This window comes from Lactuca sativa, chromosome 8 (assembly GCF_002870075.4).
Source record: "Lactuca sativa cultivar Salinas chromosome 8, Lsat_Salinas_v11, whole genome shotgun sequence".
NCBI classification, from domain to species: Eukaryota; Viridiplantae; Streptophyta; class Magnoliopsida; order Asterales; family Asteraceae; genus Lactuca; species Lactuca sativa.
In genome coordinates, this window is record NC_056630.2 from 213,693,272 (window position 1) to 213,718,700 (window position 25,429).

General features: G+C 38.4%; 1 pseudogene; it reads left to right on the forward strand.

Moving 5' to 3' along the window:
* Positions 1–8,111: 8,111 nt before the first annotated feature.
* The window catches only part of LOC111903796 (probable protein phosphatase 2C 23), a 95,829-nt pseudogene continuing 78,511 nt past the window's right edge, over positions 8,112–25,429 (forward strand).

Below are 25,429 nucleotides of genomic sequence, written 5' to 3' on the forward strand. Positions count from 1 at the left end.
AATCAGACTTTTGCACCCTAAAACCTAATTTTGAAAAACCCTAATAGCAAATAAGATTTAACTCAAATAAATTTAGATCAAACAGTTCAAATAAGCATGAACTAAGGCTTTGATACGAATGTAAGGTTTTAGGCATACTATGTAACATCCTCCTCCGAAGCATTTCACATTATTTTTAACTTTAGGCTCCTACTATGACAACTTCCAAGGGTGATACCCCATCCTAGAATTGCTCTCGCCTAACGCGTTTAACTACAAAGTTCTTATGGGAATTGTTGCCCTAAAAAATTTAAAACGCATTGGGATAGGGAATGTATCCACACCCACTTTATATAACATCCCTCTCTAAAACGTATCATAATATTGTTCTCTTTGGGCTTCCAGCACGAAAACTTCCCAATGGGTCACCCAAACTGTAGTTGTTCTAGTCCGGGAATGCTTAACTGCATATATCTTATGGAAATTACTGCCCACACAGGTTTAAAATGTGTTTTGATAGGAAAGGTATCCACACCCCTTATAATGAATACTTATCTTTTCCGACCGATATGGGATCAGGTGCAGGTAGCCACCTACCTTTATAGGGTTTGATGTCCCTGCCGAACACATCGTTGTACTCCCTAGTCCTGATACCATTTATAACATCTGCTTTTGGAACATATCATAATATTGTCCACTTTGGGCTACTAACACGAAAACTTCTCAAAGTGTCACCCATCCTAGAATTACTCTCATTTGGGCACGCTTAACTGTAGAGTTTTTGTGGGATCTGATGCCCCAAAATACAATGTAACAAAGAAGGTATCCACACCCATGCACTTGATCCCACATTGGATCGGAAAGAAAAGTAAGAATCTCCTTATACAGGGTGTGGATATATTCCCAGTCGCAATGTGTTTTAAAGGGTGCGAGGGTAAAAAATCCTATAAGAACTATACAGTTAAGAATGCCCGGATGAGTGCAATTCCAAGATAGGTAACCCCCTAGGAAGTTTTCGTGCTGGGATCCCAAAGTGGACAATATTATGATACTTACCAGAGAGGAATGTTACATAATAACAAATGTTTACAATCAACAGAAGCATATAACAATTCATATGTGTTCATATAGCCAATAAGGATCTAATTTCAGTATATTATTGCAACTATAAAAGTAATAATGATTACATACTTTTTTAGTAGCTAGAGATCTCCTTGCTTAAGATTGAGTTCTTGCCATTTTTAAATGAATGTAAGGACCTAAAGTGGAATCCCTACAATGGTATCACTCCTAAGAACACCAAAAGAGCAAACGAAAAAACCCTAGGATGGGGGGGGGGGGGGGGAGGAAAAATCATCAAAACCAAAACCATGAAAGGGTTGTTTTGAGTCACCTATGAGGGAGGCAAGGAAGGGGAAGAAAGTTAGGAGTAAGAAGTAGCATCTAGGGTTTGATTTGTAGATCCTTTTTATAGGCTTCCAGTTGCTTCATCTTAAAGCAACTCCAAAACCCTAATAAGGTTTATCCTAAAATCATCCTTATCCCGATCTTTCTGAATTATTCTAATTAATTAAACCTTTTAATTAATTAACATTTAGTCCATTTAATAAAAGAAATCTTAATTAATTCTAAAATAGTTTCTAATTAATTTAACATCACATGAAAAGTAAATAAACTAATTTTTCCTGAATCATTTTGTATTTTATTTGCACAAATGGGTCTTAAGGGCAACCAAAAAGGACCTTGTTATTATTAGAAATATCAATAATAGTTATGACCTCGGAAACTTTTTCCAATAATATATCTAACAATCTTCTTGATGAGTATTCAACCATGTTAGCATACTTAGAAATTTTATTAGTATATAATAATAATTAAATCCTTAAAACAACAATTAGATGGTGTGATGGTTTCTTCTTTCTAGGACATTAAACATGAACTTATCTATAGGAGGGTGAAATTTTGATTTGTAGCCATAAGTAAGAGAGAATGAGGGAATTAGAGAGAGAGAGAGAGGATTACGACTACTATTGCCATAGCCATGGTCACTGATGTCGGTGACTAGCAGTGACAACCAATTAAGAGAATGGGGTGAAGTGAGCAACATCAGTATGGGGTTAAATGGTAAGAATAAGGACATATAATAAGGGTAGTTAGTGACAATTGATAAAAGAGAGTAAATAAGGGAGCAAGGTGTTACATGGTGGTGGGCGGTGGTGAGTAATGCTAGCGGCAGTAACATATGCTCCATTCACGTAGTGACGGTGGATCAGGAACAAAGATACGAGATCAAGATGTGAGAGTGTAGGGTCCGTTAGGTGTTGCGTCTTGGGCTCGTTCTTTAGTCCAATTTTGTATCCGGATTGGGCCTTTCCATCCGTGATTTTATGTTCTAGGGTTTAGTATATATAGATTCTTGCATGCATCTTAGTACGTAAGATTTGAGTCATTCATTCATAGATATTATCTTTATCGTTTGTAACCCTAATAGCCTCTACAGCGGAAGTTCTTTGTCGAGCTCTGCTGAGGCTTGAATCTATTGAATCATTCGACATATTTTGATTCACTCTTGTGCTTGATATTTCTGTTTTACGTTTTCGTGATTAACTTGTTTAAAGATCTAAATGATCAAAGAGTTATTTAACTCATCAATTGGTATCAGAGCAGGAGACTGTGTAATTCATACACATCTCTTCTGTGAAAGAAGCGATTAGGGTTTATTCTGCATTCATTGATATTTATTGAGCCGTCACTCCATAATTGACGTATCTCATTAATTATTCATCTTGCCCTAATATTACGTATTACAAAGTCTGATCTTATAACAGGTTACACGATCAATCATGGACGATTCTCAATCCAATCCCATCAACATCTCAAACAACATCGGATCAAGCACCAAGATTCCAATTCTCTGTACTCAAGACTATGAAGTATGGACGCACCACTTTGAAGATTATGTTATTGGATATGAAGATAACGAGTATCTGGTATGGGAAGCTATCACTTCTGGCCCTTTCGCTCATTCAAGCACGTCCAGGATCATTAAAACTCAAAAGGAGTATAATGATCTATTAAAAGATGTGAAAGACGTCACTCAGGATGAAAAGGAGATGTTCCAATGCAACATTAAGGCATTGAGACTAATTCGATTCGCTCTTCAGTCCGACACATTTCGATTAGTTATTTCTTGCATTACCGCAAAAGAAATCTGGGATCGGCTGCGAGAGCTGTACTCCACAGATGAAGATCTAGAGCCTTCGATTCAGACCCTACTTCTCTCTGAATTTGGAGAATTCAAGCAGATGCCGGATGAGGTTGTTACACAAACATTTGATCGGTTCAATCATCTTCTCAGCAAGATGATCAATCATGACATCGAAAGAAAGCTTATCAAACAGAAGGTCACATTCTTAAATGGTTTGAGACCCGAATGGAGGGCTGTTGTGTCAACGGTTAAAGCACATGAGTAGTTTAAATCATATTCCTTGGCAAAACTGGTGGGGATTTTGAAATCCCAAGAAAAGATTGTGTTGCAAGAGAAAAGCGTGGTTTCAAGCTTGGGGTCTTTGGCGCTCTTGTCCAAAGGTAAGAATGTAGAAGAAGAAGAAGATTTGAATCTGGGAGATTACGATTTAACGGCTGAAGACTATGCTATGATGGTATCAAATCCCAGAAGGTTCATTAAGAAGAAGTTCCCTACCAACAAGAACCGAAATTGGCAGGGAAGATACAGTTCTAAGAAAGTGAAAGAGGAGCCGAAAGTTGAAGAATCGAAGAAGGAAGCGAAGGGTGAAGCTGACTCTGGTGTCAGTTGCTTTTACTGTGGTGGGAAAAATCACTACGCAAAAGATTGCGTGCCGAAGAAGATGGAAGAGAAAGATGAGGAGAAAGATGAGGAGAAAGATGAAGAAGCAAGTCTTATGAAAAGACTGGAAGAAATAAAGTGGAAGAAAGCTACCACTAATCCCTTTATGAATGCTCTTATTGTGCAGGGTTCGGTGGATGATGATGAGTTCGGTGGCGTGCAGGTGTGGTTGACTGACTCGGAAGATGATGAAGTGAGAAAGCCTTCTCATGGAAAGGCTTATGTAGCGAAGAGTGGTGAAGCTGATGGAAGATGTCTGATGGTGACAGATGTATCTCAGATAAGGGGATACAACACTGATGGTGGAAACGAAGAGGCTAAGGAGCGAGAAGACTTGTGCTTTACAGCAAAACCTCTCACTGTACAGATCAATGAGCTAGATGAACTGATCAAGAGGGTATAACCTATTTTTGTTTCATTTAAAATTCCACAAAAATCATATGAAAAGGAATTAAATAACTTGAATACAAGAATTTCGAATCTAGATAGTTGTTTAACTCAAACACGGGTCACGAATTCTAATCTAACTGACCAAATAAGCAGGGTGTCTTCCAAGAGTGAGGAGCGAAGGATTTGGATAGAGCAGAAAGAGTTGGAGCTGGTTAAGTCTAGGGATGAGAACATTTATTTGCAAAGAGACAATCTCAAATTATTAAAACAGAGGAATGTTTGTTGTTTAATTGCCAAAAGTAGGGGTGCAAACGAGCCAAGCTACTCGCAAGCTACTCGAGATCGGATTGTTAAAAGCTCGACTCGAAATCGATTTTAAACGAGCCTGAGCCGAGCTCGAGCTTAATATTAATCTCGTTTATTAAACGAGCTCGAGCTCGAGCTTATGTCATTAAGCTCGATTAGGCTCACGAGCCTAAACAGCCCTTTATATAATATAATTTATTATTATTTATATATATTAAACTAAAAAAATATTAGGGGAATTATGGATTTAGGGTATTAGTAAACGAGCTTCTTAACGAGCTCGAGCCGAGCTTAAGCTTATTTAGGCACGTCAGATAAAAAATGAGTTGAGTCCAAGCCCGAACCGAGCTTGTATAATTCTTTACGAGCTCGAGCCGAGCTCAGTACAAGAAAGCTCGAATCGAGCCGAGCTCGAGCTCGAGCCTCATATAACTTAAACGAGCCCGAGCCGAGCCTGGTCAGGCTCGGGCTCGGCTCGGCTCGTTTGCACCCCTAGCCAAAAGGTTTTATGCTAACATTACTCAGCTGCATTTAAACTGTGAAATAGGACAGAAGATACATCGCATGATTTTACCCTTCCTTGAGTTTAAGGAGGATGAAATCGATGCCGAAGCATACAACTGTGAAAGTGTTGTATCTTCTGACGATGTCAATCCTACTTATATGTATGGTCTGGACAAAATTGAATCTTTTATAAAGTCCAAATACCATAAGGATATGCTTAAAAATCTTTTGGATGAAAATGATAAGTTGAAACTCAGGGCCAAAACCATACAAAAATTTGACTCATTGAGTACCAAATTGAGTTCAGAAAATAAAATTGATGTTGAAAATGCATCTGAACTTAATGAGGACAATGACATGAGTGAAATTTCTGTAGAGGATGTTGTTGACTGTTCCGAGTTCATTAGGAGCGAACCTGAAAACCACAAAAATCTGATTTCTGAAAATTCTGTGGAATTCACTCGTTTGTCCAAAACTAAGTCCCCAATCCTTAAAGAAAAGGGTGTTGTGTTTCAAAAGGTTAGAACAACTCCCAATCAGGTTTATAAGGTCACAGGAGTAACCGAACATCAGACAGTCGAACTCACTGCCATAGTGAATGAAGATAATGCATATGGGTGTGATGAGTTTTTCTGGTCTGCACCAATAGACAACGCAGATGAAACAGTTGGTTTGTCGGAGCGAACATCATGGAAGGCCAAAGGAAGATATGTGCCCGAACCTCTGAATAAGCCTACCAATTTTGACGTACCAAGTTCCAGTGGCACAAAAGAGATTCCAGTGGAGGAAGTCACCTCAACTAGCGAAACCTCTTCCATGAAGAGTGAACCCGTTGCTAAGAAGCCGAAACAAAAGGAAAATATCCACAGACAACCGAAACAGGTGAAAAATCAAAAGCAGCAGAGAAACTTGAGATACAAGAAAAATCTCTCAGAGCGAAAGCAGTTTTGGCGCTCCCAAAATCCTCACTACGCTCTCTTTGACAAATATTCTATGTCAAAAGGAGAAGAAAACAGGAGTAAAAGGAACTTCGAATCACCGATTCAAAAGAACCAGAGGAAGACTTTTGGGCCATAGGAAGAACAAAACCGAAAGGATGGGTTCGGTCCCAAAAGCAACAACAACCGAAGAGCTAGTTTCGGTCCACCAAACAACAACAGGCAAAGACCAGATTTCAGCCCGTCAAGCTTTTAAAATAAAAACCGCAGTTTCGGGCCACCAACCTACAACACCCGAAAATCAAGCTTCGGTTCATCATCAATCAACAACTGAAAGTCCAGGTTCGGTCCCTCAAATGACCACAACCGAAAGGGTCATTCCAAACCTCAAGTCAGGAAAGATTCTCATTTTAATTTCTTTTCCTCTAATTCTTCTCGTTCTCAATCTTCCTCTAAGCCTAATTATGGTCCTATACCAAAGTCAAGATCATCAAAGGATTTGAAAGGAAAAAGGAAAATTTCCTCAGCTGATGAAGACCGAAAGCAGGCTAAAGTCCAGACACCAGAACCTAAATCCAATACACATGCATCTAATTCTAATAAAATCAAAGTGTTTACTATTAAAAGAAAAGATGAAACAACCTTAATTAAACGAACATATCTCGTTGATGTTTCTCTTACTATGCCAGTTTCTGTAAAAGGCTCACGTGGACCCAAGAAACTTTGGGTTCCTAAATTTGCTTAATTTTTGCAGGTTATAAGTGACGAGCAGTTTGACGAAGAATGGTACATAGACAGTGGCTGCTCGCGTCACATGACAGGAAGGAATGAAGAGCTAAGGGAGTTTCGGTCTCTTCAAAATAGAGGCAATGTCAAGTTCGGTAATAACTCTTATGGAACGATAAAGGGTTATGGGATGATAACAAATTGAGATTTTACAATCAGAAAGGTGGCGTATGTAGAGGGGTTGCAGCATAACCTCATCAATGTGTTTCAACTAGTGGGAGGAACCGGTCTCAAAGTCTCGTTTGATGACGAAGGTTCAGAAATTATAGAGAAGAAATCTAACAAAGTCATTCTCAAATCAGATCAAAAAGGTGAAATGTTTCCTCTGAATCTCAGACCAATCAAAGGGAATCCAGCAATATGTCTTTTATCCAAAGCTCACTCAGACGAAAGTTGGTTGTGGCACCGAAGGCTTTCACATCTCAACTTCAAAGACATCAACAAGCTTGTCACCGACGGTCATGTTCGGGGTCTTCCATTTCTCAAGTTCGACCGTGAACACTTGTGCACTGCATGCGAAATGGGGAAACAAAGTCGCCAAAGTCACCCATCGATCATAAACACGAAAGTTGTTGAACCACTTGAGTTGCTTCACATCGACTTATGTGGCCCATCATCAATTGAGAGCATTGGTGGTAACAAGTACATTCTTGTTATTGTTGATGACTTCTCACGATTTACTTGGGTATTTTTTCTAAAGCACAAATCTGAGGCGACTCCCAAACTGAAGATCTTTATCAAGCAGGTGGAAGTGCAAATGAGGAAAGTCGTTCGAAATATTAGAAGCGACAATGGACTGGAATTCAAGAACAAAGAATTCGAAGACTTCTTGGCAGAAAAAGGGACCAGTCACAACTTCTCAGAATGTAATTGTCGAAAGGCGAAACCGATCCTTGTGTGAGGCGGCCCGGACCATGCTAAGCTTTTCTTCTCTTCCTTTATATTTCTGGGTTGATGCCATTGCTGTAGCGTGTTTTACTCAGAACAGGTCTTATCTCAACAAGCGTTTCTCTCTCACTCCTTATGAGATAATCAACAACAGGAAGCCAAATGTCAAATTCTTCCACGTGTTTGGTTCCAGGTGCTTCATCTTCAACTCCAAAGAACATCGCAACAAGTTTGATGTCAAAGCTGATGAAGGTATCTTTCTGGGATATTCTATTACTTCAAAGTCTTACAGAGTTTTGAATAAGTGTTCTAAAATAATTGAAGAAACCTATTATGTGACGTTCGATGACAATTACGTCAAGAAGTTGAAGTCCACTGAAGAAGAAATAGGAGAGATTTTCTCTCAAACAGGTCAAGTCACAGCCTCTATCGCCAATCTCTTTGACCAGTTCATGGATCTATTTGATGAACCTGAGAAAGCAGCTCACTCTGAAGCCACGGCAGTAGACAACAAGATTGATCGCCTTAAGAAGATCGTCGAAGATGCAGCCAAACGAATGGGAGCGGAAGAACCAGTTCGAAAAGAACCTCCCCAGAGCGGTACTTCGGTCGAGGGGGAGAATCTATCCTCTTCAAATGAGCAGGACTCACATATTCAGGGGGAGAATCCAATTTTTGACGCACCCGAAAGCCCCTGTGCACCTGAAAGTCCAGTAACACCCGAAAGTCCAGTAACAACCAAAAGTCCGGATCAACCCGAAAGCCCTGTTGAAGAAAGATTTCTTGGCTCATCATCTGTCGAGGGGGAGAATTCCGATATGCTCTATGACGATGACATTCAATCAGAGTTGGAAGAAATGGTAAATGCTGAATTGGATCCATCCTATGATCCAAACTTTCCTCCTCTCACCAAATGGACCAGAGATCATCCTATATCTCAAATAGTGGGTAACGCATCAGAGAAAGTTCTAACTCGTTCACAACTGAAGGCGAAACAAACTGCTTTATTCTCCAAAGTAGAGTTCTGCATGTTTGATTCTTTCGTGTCCAAAATTGAGCCGAAGACCGTCAATATTGCCCTTGATCATTCAGATTGGGTCCAGGCAATGCAAGACGAACTCAATGAGTTTGAAAGAAATAAGGCCTGGCGTCTCATTCCAACACCGAAATATGCCTCGGTCGTCGGTGTCAAATGGGTGTTCAGAAACAAAATGGACAAGGAGGGTAATGTGATTCGAAATAAGGCTCAGCTAGTGGTAAAAGGTTACTGCCAGGAAGAAGGAATCGATTACGAAGAGACATTCACTCCGGTAGCAAGGCTGGAATCCGTTCGAATATTTCTCGCCTATGCTGTACACAAGAATTTCGAGGTCTACCAGATGGATGTAAAGTGCGCTTTTCTGAATGGGGAACTTGAAGAAACTGTGTATGTGGAGCAACCTCCTAGCTTCGTGAATGAAAAGCATCCAGATCACTACTACATCTTGGATAAAGTTTTTTATGGTCTGAAACAAGCACCTAGGGCATGGTATGAAACACTAACTAAGTTTTTAAAGATGTCTAAATTCAAACAAGGTTCGGTTGACCCAACCTTCTTTCGTAAAAAGGAAGGTAACCATCTTATGATAGTTCAGATCTATGTCGATGATATCATCTTTGGCTCAACGAATCCTAGCCTAACAGTTGAATTCAGAAAGTTGATGGAGAAAAATTTGAAATGAGCTCAATGGGTCCGATTAACTTTTTCCTTGGTTTAAATATTAGACAGGGACCCGAAGGCATCTTTATAAACCAGGAAGCATATAGCAAGACTCTTCTTGCTAAATTCGGCATGATGGGAGATTCAAAGGTTAAAGTCCCTATGGCGTTCGGTACCAAGCTCACACCATCTTTGGAAAAACCGGCAGTTGACATAACGCTATATCGCCAAATGATTGGTTCCCTGATGTACCTCACAGCTAGCAAGCCTGATATAATGTTTTCAGTTTGCTATTGTGCCAGGTTTCAAGCAAATCCGCGTGAACCACACATGTTAGCAGTGAAGAATATACTCCGGTATTTGAAGCGAACCACCTCTCTCGGTCTCTGGTATCCCCCAAACTCAGGTTTCTTTGTTCAAGCCTGTTCAGATGCAAACCTTGGAGGATGTGGTCATGATCGGAAAAGCACTACAGGAGGCTGTCAATTCCTCGACGTGAAGTTGGTGAGCTGGCAATCTAAGAAACAAACGTGTGTTTCTCTGTCTACAGCCGAAGCAGAGTACATTGCAGCTGCCTCCTACACATCTCAAGTGATTTGAATCCAAAGTCAACTCTGGGACTATGGACTCAATATGAAAAAGATCCCTCTATATTGCGACTCTGAAAGTGCAATAAGGATCTATCATAACCTGGTGCAACACTCCAAAACCAAACATATTGCATTGCGGTATCACTTTATTAAGGATCATGTGGAAGACGGAAATGTAGAGATTCACTTTGTTCGAACCACTGATCAACTAGCTGACATCTTCACCAAAGCCCTTCCTGAAGCAAGTTTTAATAAAATTCTACAAGGACTAGGTATGATGGAATCGGAGTCAGTACCAAAAACACCTTCTCAAAACTAAAAGTTAGAAGCAAAATGAACCGAACGTTCGGTCTATTTCGGGTTCGGTTCACATGGGAACCGAAATGAACCGAGCGCTCGGTCTATTTCGCGTTCAGTCCCATTGCACTTTTCTCGCTTATCTAAACAAGGTGATATTTTTAGTTGTACCCTTTTGTACAATATGTTTTTCCAAAAATTCCAAAAACATTTTTTTAAACCGAAATGAACCGAGCGTTCGGTCTATTTCGGGTTCGGTTCAAATTTTATTTGTTTGGTTTATTTTGTTTTTCTCTTTAAAAAAATATAAAAAGTTCCAAAAATATTTTCTTTTTCTTTTTGTCTCTTCATTTGTTTATATTAGATGGGGCAGGTATCATTCTCACACTTTCTACTAATTAAGTGTCCCTAGAAGCATGCTGCTGCATGTCGTCCAAAGCCTCACCTGATTCTGAATAAAGCCTTACTGACTTGGTATATACAAACCTTGTCTTCCCAATCAGGCTGCTATATTTATTCTAATCATGAGCTATCTTACTCTTTTCTCATATGAGTTAAGAGTTTTCTGCTTGGTCACTATTTTTATAGCAGAGGTACTTTGGTTTCTTTATACCACCTCAAATATTTTCTCCATCATATTCACTTCATACAAGTAACCCTTGAGACTCTCAGAAATTACCACTGAGGTTTATGGTTACACAATCTCTGTGTTTGTGATCTTAGCTTCGTGTCACTACGTGCTAAGTGAAACCCACAATTCAATACCTACTATGCATTGACGGTGAACAATTATATTTGCTCTAGTTCTCACTCATGAATTAACGAATTCACCCAAGTGGTTGTACCATGAAATCTCTAATTTTTCTTTTTGTGTGATTCTTATGAAATTGTTACATACCATAACATTTCTTCCCTTAGAATCCAACTTTAATTTTTCTTGAGATTTCACACCAAGTATTCCCAACATGTCACTTAAATATTATCCAAACCTACTTGTTCAATAGACCACATTGGTCTCACAAGTACTTCATTCGGTTTCTCTCTTATGTCAAGATTAGGAACTCTGAACTGAAGCGAAAGCCACCCTTATCAGCCTTATTAAAAGATGCCTTTCAACACTTCTTAACAAGTGATTGATCGTAATTCAACGGGAAACCTCACTAACACTTTAAAGTCTCTCTTGACTTTGAAGGAAGAGATTCGTGCCCGGGATCCACTGTTTCATGTCTTTATTGACATCACAAATTCCCACATATGTGTTGCTTTATTTCTTTATCTTTGACACTCTATGCACGAAAATCTTTTTGATTTTCCAAAAATCTGGTTTCGTTCATTATAAGCTAATTTTATGGCTCTGGTTTTAATGCAATATTCTCAAAGGGATGATATGACTAATACTACACGTGTTTACTTTTATCTATGAAGACAGCTCATTTTAAAAGGATAAGTTGCTGACTCAGCCGAAAGTCTAAATGTTTTGGCATTCAAAACGGCGCTTGATGGGAAGGCGTGCAAAACGGAAGAGTTTTTCTCTCTCATGCGTAATCATAGGGGTTGCTACTCTGTCACGCATCAATCAACTCATGAAACGCTTCGATTTTCAAGAATATTTGGGGGCAGATTCTTCTCTCTCCTCTAACCCACGGTATAAAGGGTAAACCCTAAAGTCTTTTACCTCTTTACTGCACCTACAATTCAGAGAGCAAGAAACAATTATTTTCTCCCACTGTTCATCTTCTTCTCCAAAACACTCTTCCATGGCGGATTCTTCTTCTGTTCACGCAACCTCCCACATTTTGCCTATCCGACCTCAGCAAAGCCTGATTATTGATCTCACCCCCCATGTCTACGACGCATTCATGTTCCCGATAGTGGAGTGTCTCAAACACTCTCCACTGGTTCCAGCACTAACCAAGGTTGAACTCGTTCCAATGGAGTGTTTATCGCAGATCTTCTCAACAGCCCACTATGACAAGTCTGTCGATCTCATTTTCTTCGACATTCTTGATACCAAATCCTCCATCTCCAAACAACGATTCTGTTTGCTTCTAGGGTTCGAACCTGATGAGTCAAGGGTTAACCCTGAGTCTATTCCTGTGGTATAGTTGTTTTCCGTGTTTTACCACATGGGATACACTGAGATTCTTACTACAGTCACCAAGTTCAAGAAATCCTGTCTTCCTCCATAGTGGAATGGCTTCTTCACGGTTCTGTTCAAGGGTTTGTCAGAAAGAAGTGCAGGTTCTAACGGGGCTAGCCATCTGTTTATGTCGATTATCTACGGGTTATACCACGGCCTTAATCTTGACTATGGCTCTGTGTTATGGCAACAGTTGATCCAAAGTCTTGCCTCGACTTCTCGCCATTCTGAGATTTCTCATGCCAGATTCTGGACACTGGTCACAAAGTGGGCAATGGACAAGTATCATGTCCCTGTTGTTGCTGATTCTCCACTCTCCTCGATCGCAGTTTTCCACACAACGAAGATTATCGTAACTAATGCTTCCAAGTTTCAGTTCGTTGGCTCAATCCCTGAGTCAATGTATGTGTGTGTTCCAAGGGATAGTCGCATCATCAAGACTTATAAGGAGTTTCTTCGTTCAGGCCCCAGAGAGCTCACTCCAGAAATGATTCAATCTAACCACGACGCTGACAAGCCTGCTCCCAGGGGCAAGAAACCAGAAAAGGGGAAAGACAAGAAAGTTGTCAAAGGAGAGAAAGGTCCTTCTCCAAAGAAGCGAAAACCTTCGAAGGCAGCTCAATCACCTCCACCAAAGAAGAGGAAAACCCAGCCCATGCGCAAACTCATTCTTGCCTCTTCCTCCAGTGAAATAGAGGATGAGGGTTCAGACTTAGAGGAGTCACTTAGAGGTAATACTCCTCCCCGTTCGCCTTCGCCTGAGGTACCAGTTTCATCTAAACCTGTCTCTCCTCCCCCAATCTCTATCTCTATTTCCATTCCCCCCATAACCTCCACTACTCATATACCACCCACCTCTATCCCTGTACCACCTCCTATTTTTTCAGAAGCTACGACAACAACCACCACTGGAGTTCGAACCAATGTATCTGATACGGGGGGTTCATACTTCAGCACCCGAACCCACACCCGCTACAGAACAAACTTCCATACCCGAACCTACTACCACAACCAAACCTCCACCCTCGCCTTCATCTCCCAACCACTCAGCCGATGACGAACCTTTTCTTGGAGGAGAAGACATGACTTTTGACTCTGTCTACTATAGTCCGTACCAGGTTCAGAGTGATGATGAAGATGATGCTCCTGTCACTAAAAAGCATCTCAAGGAACTTCATGAGAAAATCGACAATCTCATCGCTTCCTCCTCCTCATCTTCTCGGTCCAATATCTCCGAAGATGTCATTCAGGGGCTAGTTGATTCGTTCACCAAGGCACATGAAGACTCAATCAACTCTGCCACTGCTGCTATCGATGCATCTACCAAGGCGTGTGCTGCTGCGACTGAAAAATTCGAAAAACTATTTCTTGATGCTAACAATATTTTACAGTCTTTACAAGGGGTTGCTGCATCCAATGCAACGATGATCGATTTCATTTTCGAGAAGCTGTCCACTTCATTCGCATCCGAACTGCAGTCCTTTGCCAGTCTTCGTCAGTCTATTGATGATGACAATAAAACCTTCTAGGCGACTGTTGAGGAGCGCTTGACAAAGCTGCAAGAAGATCTCGCTTCAGAAAACTCCGTAATGGATGCTCTTGCTCGCAAAACCACTGCTCTAAAGGTCAAGAGTGTTCAACTTTTACAATCAGAAAAGGAGGTTGCGTCTCTCCGATCTGAGCGAGCGGTCATTTCCACATGTGTTTCGGATGTCCACGCCGCCCTCTCCAACATCATTGAAGCACATGATCCCATCCTGAACTATTCTGTAAGGCGCACTCTAGCTGAGAAGTTTGCTCCTGCCCTTGACCTACTCAGCAAAATTGAAGGGCTTCCTAAGTTCGTGGCCCATCCAAAACAAGGGGGAGAAGATGTGTCTCAACCGCCTCCTACTTCTACATCAACTAAAGCAACTGAACCTCCTCCAATGGGTCAACCTTCAGGTTCGGGTGCTAAAGATAAAGGGAAGAAGATTATTGAAGACAGTGATAATGATGATGATAAAGAGACCATCGCTGATCTCTTGAAGAAACAAGGTCGAGAAAAAGATGCAGACATGAGTGCTCGCGTTGCCAGAGAGGCCGAGGCGAACGAAAGAAAAATGAAGGAGGCTCATGACCTTCTTGAGAGTCAAAAAAACTCTATTTCCTCAGTGGACTCTCGAGAAGCTTATCAAAGAATCCATTGATACTCCCAGCATCTTATGGCTCGAACCGGTGATTTCCTTGGACAGGGTCAATTCTGTCGACTCTCAGTTTGATATGCCCTTGACCCGAAAGGCCTTCATTTTTCATGTTTTCTCTCATATTGCTGATGTTCCTCATCCTCACCCGAAGGTTGATAGGGAGCTTGTTGAATTCTATCTGAGGTCTGCTCAGCCTTAGTATCAAACATGGAGTGCTCAGAAGATTATAAACGTTCGTGTCCTAAAACCCTTTCGGGAGGGTAACTTCACGAATGTTCGGTTCAAAGTGTTGAGGGGGTCTGCCAAAACAGAACATGCTATTTCACTTGCCGATCTTCCTAACCTGAATCCACATGATTAGGTCATTCTGCACAACATCCTCCTCACCAACGAAGCTAAGTATGGGCCAATCATAAATCACTTCAAAAGGATGCTAGTTTGCTACATCATGGAGGTTGTCAAGATGGATCAGGAGATCGCAAGTATATTCAAGAAAAAGCCTACCATTTCTCCTGTTGGTTCTGCAAGTGATTTAAATATGATGCAGATGGGAAGGATCGACCCGAAGCGGAACTCTGTCATGTTCACAAGGAACGAAGGCCAAAAATGCATGTTCGCCTTGGCAGATAAGCATCTGTATACCACTACATGCTTGGAACATGTTCTGAGTATCATCAATCGATGCAAGCAGAACTCTGCAGATGACAAGAAATATTTTGATGATATGATCCAGTGGTACATTCGATTCAGACAAACCATTCTCCCTCTTATTCCTCGTCTGTTTGACACCACAAAGAAAGTTCCTGCAACTGGACCCAGCAAGCCGAAGTAGAGTCTCGCTCCAATTGACGCAAAGGGGGAGATTGTAGGGTCCGTTAGGTGTTGCGTCTTGGGCTCGTTCTTTAGTCCAATTTTGTATCCGGATTGGGCCTGTCCATCCGTGATTTTATGTTCTAGGGTTTAGTATATATAGATGCTTGCATGCATCTTAGTACGTAAGATTTGAAGTCATTCATTCATAGATATTATCTTTATCGTTTGTAACCCTAATAGCCTCTACAGCAGGATTTCTTTGTCGAGCTCTGCTGAGGCTTGAATCTATTGAATCATTCGACATATTTTGATTCACTCTTGTGCTTGATATTTCTGTTTTACGTTTTCGTGATTAACTTGTTTACAGGTCTAAACGATCAAAGAGTTATTTAACTCATCAGAGAGGTACATACTTTAGGTTTCTTGAGAGAAAAAATTGGTCTTAGGGTTAGGGTCGAACATGTAGGCGATGAAAAAACACAAATCTTCATAAATTGTCCCCATAGTTTGTAAAAGAATAAACTTCATGAACGGTCTCTATAGTTGCAAAAGATGAGTTTTCCCTCATATATGTTGTAGATGTTCTGACTTAACATACTAAAATAGACAATGTTAGCCATAACAATTGTCTATGAAAAGTTCCCCCGACCCATTCTCCTATTTCTAGCAACACACCCTCTCCGACATCACATCTCATAACAACCTTCGTAGGAAAACTCAGGAAGTCATCGGAGAAGGTGAATCTTACTGGAAGGACACTAACACCACATTTCAGCGAGACATTATGCCTTAATTGTATCCTAATGAACTGAACCTCTTATCCCCATGTTATAAACCCCACTCTCATCTCCAATCTTGAACCAAGTTTCATTAAAAACAATGGATTAAGTTGTGTATTCAGATTCCAATCAACAACAAAAACGATGAATTAAGTTGTTAAAGTTTTTTGCACTAGAACTTTTTCACCATTATTCTACAATTATGGGTTGAAGACGATATCTAGGACCTAGAGATGATGATGGTATTTTAGTAACCCACCTTGATTAGGTTCTCCTAGTCACCAACAATAAAACTACAACTCATTTTTTTCATAATGATTGATTGTAGTCATTTTAAGTCTATCAAGAACCAAATACGAAACAAAACTAAATTATAGGTATCTTCCAAGTGAAAATATTAAGATAAAGACCAACTATATAAATTACCAAAAACCACAACAACTATTCGTGTAATTTACTCTAAATATTATGTTCATATTATAAAACAAATTATTTAGTAAACAAGAATAAATATTTTAAAGTAAAAATAAAACCACAATAAAATTATATCTTATTAAATGAGAAATGTTATATTCATAATGTCTAAAAAGAAATTAACATTTCAATATTATAGTCAACAAAAAATTATCTAATTCATTGATGATGAAAAATGAAAAATGATTAATTAAATAACAACTAAGATCTTATTAAAAATGCTTAAATATATTATCATGGGTTTATGCACAACGACATAAGTCGATATGATATGTGCAAGAGCTTTTTTACCGTGGATTATTAATGAAATTGATTAAACTAGGGTGGTGATATTATTTTCGTTTTATGGAATATAATCTGTAAAATTTTCTATTAGTTAGGGATAATTTTTGTAAATATCTGAACATATATATAATGTCTGTAAAGAAATTACGTAGGTTCCTTTTCTGTAAATTATATATAAAATTCTATAATTTATTTTTTACATAAGAATCAAAACTACAAAGACACGAATATCTTATGTGACCAAAATGAACATTTCACACAAACAATGACCAAAGGTGCAAAATTCTAAAGCCACGTGGCATTAATCAGAACATAAATAAAGGACAAAAGTTGGAAATATCCTAATGATAAGTGACACTATTCAAAAACATATAAAATCAATGATTCATTTTGTCCTGGCTGCAAAATGTAAATTGTTATTAGAAAAGACTATTTTTGTAATTTTTAAAACATGACCTGTTTCACTTAAAAAAATGCTTATGACATTTTTTGTAAATTATAGAAATAATGTTTTTAATATATTTTTTTTATACAGAGATCAAACCTTCTAATAAAAGAAAAACATCAACATAAGAACCGTTTTTATAAAAAAAAATTACACATTGACCGGTTTTATACATTATAAGGACCGTTTTGTAATTTATTTGCTAAATAGCAAAAGAAATTGCCAACATCCGAAAATCTTCTATCCAAAATTTTAAACCCAAAAATTTTAGAAACCAATCCTATCAATATACCAAAATTGTTATATTGTGAAAATATAAAATCAAAAATTGTTAGATGGTGAAAATATAAAACGAAAAAATAATGGGGACTAAACTTACAAATATATCAAATTTTATGACCAAAGTTGTAAACTAAACGTTTATTTTTCTTATTTCAATTGAAATTAGTACATATAAAAATAATGATTTAAAGTTTTCGAATCTAACCTCGAGCCAACCACCGTTATTTGACTACAAATTACTTATATATATATATATATATATATATATATATATATATATATATATATATATATATATATATATATATATATATATATATATATATATATATATATATATATATATATATATATATATATATATATATATATATATATATATATATATATATGTGTGTGTGTGTGTGTTGTGTGTGTGTGTCCAGACAAAACATTGGTGATAAATAGATTTTTTGATAAATAATTTTCTTATGAAGAAATAATTATTAGATTTTATTATTTGCTATTATGTAATAAAAAATTACTAGTTTTAAATAAAAATATTTCTATATAAACCTTATATTTATATTATCTGTTTATACATTTAATGTAAATTAATTATTATCGATGTCTAGTTTAGAAAAATATATCATCCATCTAAATATAAAAAAATACGATTAAATTATAATACTTACTGAATTACTTAAATTACATGAATATAATAATTGATGTAAAGTAACTAATAAAATATTACAAATTACAAAATTACACAACTTACTTGAGTATTTTTTACGAAGAAAGGTAATTTTTCATCATTCGATGAAATGAAGAAACTTGAAGATGGTAAAAAAAACAGAATTTGTAGAATTCTTTGTTTATTTTCAAGGGACAAATTGAAAAAATGGTTTCTCTGTTTGTCAAAATAAAGCGGTTTTGGTTCAAAAGTTTGATGATGCATCAACAGTCAAATGTTGGAGACTTATGTGGTTTTGGTTCCTATGGTTGTCATTTTTTGTGGTTTTGGTCCATATCCTACCTGAAATGACAAATATACCCTTCTAATTATTTTTTTTTAAATATTTTAATTATAATCTTTTTATTTTATTTTTAAAATACCAAAAAGGAAATCTCGTCCACCCAACCTCTCCCAAATCACATCCTACACACCTCCAACTTGCACATCATCTACCTCTTTCTATTCCAAGACTAAGAAGAAATAAAGACGTCCAAACATACACTCAAAACACATACACAAACTCAAAATCATTCACGCCCCTGGTTTTGTTTGTTCTTCTCCTTCACTCGATGCAAATGTCAATTAAAATAAATAAAGACGAGGAACGGTTATAGGTCAAGATAAAAAAAACTAGTCTCTAGTGATTACATTTATTTTCTTGAGTTGCAAGTATCCAAGAGAAAGAGGGGCAAGTTTGTGATGGTGATTTATTGTGCTTCTTCTACTTTTCTTCTGAATCGAGCCCTTCTTCCACAGACCCCCACCCACCCCTTATTCCCCCGGTCATGGCCATGATGTTGGAATAGTGTCTAAGGCTGTAACTATATTTGGCAAGTATTTGACCCGGTTGTGCATGGTCCTTTTGGGTTGCTTTCACCATAGCAACTTGACAGGATGATTTGTAATGAGAGAAGAAATATTATTAATATATTATGAGAATAATATAAGGAATAATAATATTTTTATTTGATTAATATAAGTCATAAATTAATTAGGAATTAATTTGGTGACTTAAAGAGGTTAATTGAATAAAGGGGCATAAACTATCAAATGTGTGATACTTGTATTTTGGGCTATGAATCTTTATGGATATGAGGGTGGACGATTTTAGGGTTTGGAGAAACCTAGAAATCGTCCAAGGCCTAGTATATAGGGATTATTGGATTGCTTAGGGCCTAAGTAATTCAATTAGGGTTTAAGGTGTAACCCTAGTAGCCAATAGTATATATAGACCCTTTGGGTGGAGGAAATCGGCACTCTTGCATCTCAAGAAACCCTAGAGCCGATTTTCTCATCCTCCTCTCTCTCTCTATTATCATCCTCTTGCTAGTTGGTGTTTGTAAGCCATTAGAGGAGTGACAATTGTGACTCTAAGCTCCAAAGACAAGAAGATTCAAGCAAGCAACTCAAGGTATTCCTTTAGATCTGATTTCATATGTTATGATTTGAATGTTTACACTAGATCTATCAATATTAGTCTTGGATACATTGCATGTTCAATTAAAGAAACCTAGATCCAAGCATTAGGGTTTGCATGTGCACATAGGAAAGTTCTTATGGCTCAAACCCATCAGTGGTATCAGAGACTTGATTGGTTTCTATTGAATTGATGCATTGGTTGATTGCTTGTTGATTGCAAAATTCGATTTTGCCCATCTGCCTGATGAACTCGGCGAGTTCCATAGTGGACTCGGCGAGTAGGCCTCAACTCGGCAAGTCCATTGTGGTACTCGGCGAGTTCGAGCGTTAGATGGAGTTAGTTTCGGGATTTCTTGCTGTTTTTCTTATGGAAACTTGCCTTAATCTTTATGGGTCAATAAAATTTGAATTTTAACATATATGTGAGTATATTCTTGACCTAACAAAAGATATCTACCAATTAGTTGAATAATAATTTCCTTATATGATATTAATTGATTATTTTAATTAAATTGGTGAATTGTTTTGCAAGAAACATTTAAATAAATAAAATATAGATAATTATGAGATTAAATAGTCAATTTAAATTATTTGTTATTTGATCCCTTATGATTGAAAAGTTTAAAACTTGTCATCAAGTTTTGTGATTAAAAGTTTAATTTGGACAATTTAAATTTCAAACCCTAGAATTTTACAAGTTTAAAATTCAACCCTATACTACTATATGATTACAAACTTAATATATATGTGTATAATTAAAATGCTAGTCTTACCGTTAGTAGGCCTCATTCACGAAGCCGGTCTATAAGGTGGGTATAAGGTTGTTGCCTATAAAATGGCGCTTAATGGGTGTACACTCACACCCACCGCTTGCTTGATCGGTGGAGGGTCGTTAGCCGAACGGGTAGGATAGGGCAACCCTATCTCCTCATTAAAAGTATAATATTAAAATACAAAGTAACTACATGTTTTTCAAATTCCCAATCCTAGTTACTTTAGGAAAAGTGAATTGATGCAAACCCATGAAATTACACTTTGCACCCTTGCTAAGAAGTTAGTGGAGCGTGTGTGGTTTACCGGCACACTAATTGGTTCTAAGCAAAGGTGGCAAAGGGTGATTCATTGTTTATCATAGTTCGGTGGAGCGTGTGTGGTTTACCGGCACATCGAATAGGTGATTGTAACAATGAAGGCACCATGTAGATTTGCATGGTTATTCACACCCACTTTATGATCCTTGGCATCCCAGTCACAAACGAGAGGGGCATATCGAGATTTAAACATGCCATTGAAAAGTTCAATGAATCTCATCGATATCTAGGAATTCTAAATGCATTTAAAACTTAAGGTTATGTTTTGTGGTGGAGAATTAGTGAATCGTCATTCATTTACCTTCAAATTGTTTGCATGTTGGATTACAACATCCCTTTTCTAATATGTAAATAATGTTGTTGGATCCTAGCCCTAATTTTTCATATTGGGTGATAATTAGGGATTCAATTCTAATCAAACTTTGTCCTTTTTTCTTGTAGATGTCGAACGCAAACAACGCTGCCGCTAGCTCGTTCACGTTAATGAGCCTTTGCCAAAAGGTGACTTTCGATGGAATGAACTTTAGCGAATGGATAAGATACATTCGCACGATTGCTCGCTACGAGGACAAGGAGTATGTCCTTGACGAGAAGCTCAAAAAGATTAATCCAGAAATCGCTACTCCGGCTGAAATGACTGCTTTTGAGATTCATGAGTGTGATGCAACGAAAGTTCATTGCATCATGATAGCCACAATGAACGCCGAATTCCAAAAGTCCTATAAGGACATGTATCCGTACGAAATGCATCAAGACTTGTTGGAGAGATACCATCAAAATGCGAGGCAAGAACGTTACGAGATTTTCACTAACATGATCACTAATAAAATGGGTAATGGAGAATCTCTAACCGTTCACTTGCAAAAGATGAAAAGGTATGTCGATCGTCTTCGCAAGTTGAAAGTCAACTTTGGGGAAGACTTGCCAAGAATATCTGCAAGCCATCAGGGAAGGGAAGATCAAGCTGTCTTTTGCAGGTATTTACACAATTAAATCTAATGATTCATCTCATGCTATTTCTTGGGTCCTTGATACCGAGTGTGGTCACCACATTTGTTCTGAATTGCAGGGACTAAGAAGAAATAGGGATGTGGAGCATGGAAGAATTAATCTAATCATGGGAAACAGAAGATCGTCGCCTGTCACCAAGATATGAGTGTATTCTTTAGTGCTTAGTAATGGATTAAGTTTAGATTTGAATAATTGTTGCTACTCGCCAGATATGGTAAGAAACATCATTTCGTTTCATGGTTTGTTTAGACAAGGATTTAGATATTCGTTTAATAATGAGCATGGTTCGATTTATGCTTATCTAAATGGTGTTTTATATTTTGAAGCAATGCCTTGTAATGGAATTTATGAAACTTTTATGATTGTAGATAACCTAGGAAATGATGTTTTATGCATGGATTCTTCCAATAGTATGGATAAAGCATGTTTGTGGCATTGTCGTCTTGGACATGTCAACAAGAGGCGCATAGCCCAACTCCAAAAGGATGGAGTGTTGGAGTCATTCGACCTTAGGGAAGATGACACATGTGAGTCTTGTTTGCTTGGAAAGATGACTAAGTCACCCTTCACTGGTACTTGTGAGAGGGGTGAGGGTTTGATGGATCTCATACATACCGATATATGTGGACCCTTTAGATCCACCACAAAGGATGCGAACCACTTCTATGTGACTTTCACCGATGATTATATTAGATATGGGTATATTTACTTAATCAAACATAAGTCAGAAACGTTTGAAAAGTTCAAAGAATTCAAACATGAAGTGGAGAATCAATTCGGCAGGAAAATCAAGATGCTTCGATCCGATCGAGGAGGAGAGTACCTAAGTCTTGAATTCCACGACTATCTCAAGGAATGCGAAATAGTTTCGCAATTGACGCCACCTAGGACACCGCAGTTAAATGGTGTGGCAGAAAGGCGTAATCGAACCTTGTTAGACATGGTTCGTTCTATGATGAGTCGTGCTTCACTACCTATCTCATTTTGGGGGTATACCTTAGAGACTGCCGCCCATATCCTTAACTGAGTCCCTACAAAGAAGGTTGCCAAAACACCTCACGAGATGTGGACAAGGAAAGCTCCCTCGTTGGCACATATCAAGGTTTGGGGTTGCGAGGCTTTCGTAAGACGAGATACTCACGACAAGCTCGAACTGCGTAGTGAGCGATGTATTTTCATCGGCTACCCGCATAAATCCTTTGGATATCTCTTCTATAGACCGAATGACAATGTTGTCTTCGTTGCGAGGAGAGGGGTTTTCTGAGAGCGAGAACTCATAAGCCAAGGAGACAATGGGAGGTAGATCGAACTTGAAGAGATTCAAGAATCGAGTGATGAAGGAACCTCTACTGCTGGCACTCAACCCGAGGAGGAAACTCCGGTTGAACCAATTGACGAGTCCTTACCTCTTAGACATTCCGAAAGAGTTAGAGTTCAACCCCAGTTTTATGGTTTTCATATTACTACCGATGGGGACATGTATATTAGTGATGGTACACTAATAAATCTAGATGAACCTAATAGCTATAAGGAAGCCATGGCAGGTCTGGAGTTTGCAAAATGGAAAGAGGCAATGGGCAGTGAGATTCAATCCATGTATGACAACCAAGTTTGGAATTTGGTTGATAATGTGCCCGGACGTAAGACCGTTGGGTGCAAATGGATCTTCAAGAAGAAGACCGACGTGGATGGGAATGTACACACATATAAGGCACGATTGGTTGCGAAGGGCTTTACTCAAAATCCCGGAGTTGACTATGATGAGACCTTCTCACCAGTTGCGAAAATAAAGTCAATTAGGGTGATGCTAGCCATTGTTGCATTTCATGATTATGAGATATGGCAGATGGATGTCAAGACCGCTTTTCTTAATGGAAAGTTGGCTGAGGATGTTTACATGGCTTAGCCAGAGGGTTTTGTCGATATGAAGCATCCAAATAGAGTGTGCATGCTTGAGAAGTCCATTTATGGGCTTAAGCAAGCGTCTCACAGATGGAATCTTTGCTTCGATGAGAAAGTTAAAGAGTTTGGATTTGTACGAAGCGAAGATGAATCATGTGTATATGTCAAAGCCAGTGGGAGTATAGTTAGCTTCCTCGTTTTGTATGTCGATGACATACTACTCATAGGAAATGACGTCCCGACACTGTAGGAGGTTAAGTCCTGGCTCGGGAAGTGCTTCGCTATGAAGGACCTCGGAGAGGCTTCCTATATATTGGGAATAAGGATAGTGAGAAAACGAAGTAAGAGGCTAATAGGACTTAGTCAGAACACTTACTTAGATAAAGTACTGAAACGTTTTAGTATGGAGAATTCGAAGAAGGGAGAATTACCGATACAAAGTAATGCCAAATTGAGTAAGACTCAAAGTCCCAGTACCGAAGCCGAGATAGCAGAGATGAGCCGAGTACCTTACGCTTCCGCAGTTGGCTCAATCATGTATGCTATGACTTGTATTCGCCCTGATGTAGCCTTTGCTTTGAGCATTGTCAGTAGATATCAAGGGAACCCTGGCAGAGCCCATTGGATTGCGGTCAAGAATATCCTTAAGTACTTTCGGAGGACCAAGGAATGGTTTTTAGTCCTCGGAGGGAGTGATGACTTAAAGGTGAGAGGGTATAGTGATGAGAGCTTCCAGACCGACAAGGACAACTACCGTTCGCAGTCGGGTTGGGTCTTTACCCTTAATAGAGGAGTAGTAACTTGGAAAAGTTCCAAGCAGGAAACCGTAGCTGATTCAACGTGCGAATCAGAGTACATTGCAGCAAGCGAAGCGTCGAAGGAGGCAATATGGTTGAAGAACTTCATCGGTGATCTTGGAGTTGTACCTGCCATAAAGGAGCCTATGGAAATTTTCTGTGATAATGAAGGAGCGGTTGCCTTGACCAAGGAACCGAGGGATCATGGTAGATCTTGACATATCGACATAAAATATTAGTTTATTAGACATCGAGTAGAAGAAGGACACCTCGTGGTTAAGAGGATATCATCAGAAGATAACCCAACAAATTCGCTTACGAAGGGACTGACTAGGGTTAAGCATTTGCAGCATGCTAGGAGTATTGGGCTGAAGGATGATATTAGTTTAGATTAGATAGTTTTAGAAACTTGTAATAGATAAATGTAATTGACATTTGATGATTAAATAAAAGAGTATTATTTATAAGTAAAGTTACCGTCTCATGTTAATTGTTTAACTATTGTTTCACTTTGCATGTTTTGACTTCCAGAATAATTAAGTTATTAAGAATAATCGAATTATTCGAATGGTCCACAATCGTTCATATGTTGGAAGTAGATATGAAAGAAGATTGTCATGAATTGGTATGTAGATTGTCTGAATGGTATTAGACATAGCAAAAGGTTGCTACAACGTTCATGAGTGCTTATGAACTAGTTTTGAGCATTGGAACAAACCCGCGTTTGCTGGAATCACTTTAAGGTATATATATATATATATATATATATATATATATATATATATATATATATATATATATATATATATTGTAAGTGATCGCAAGAAGATAATATCATATGGTCT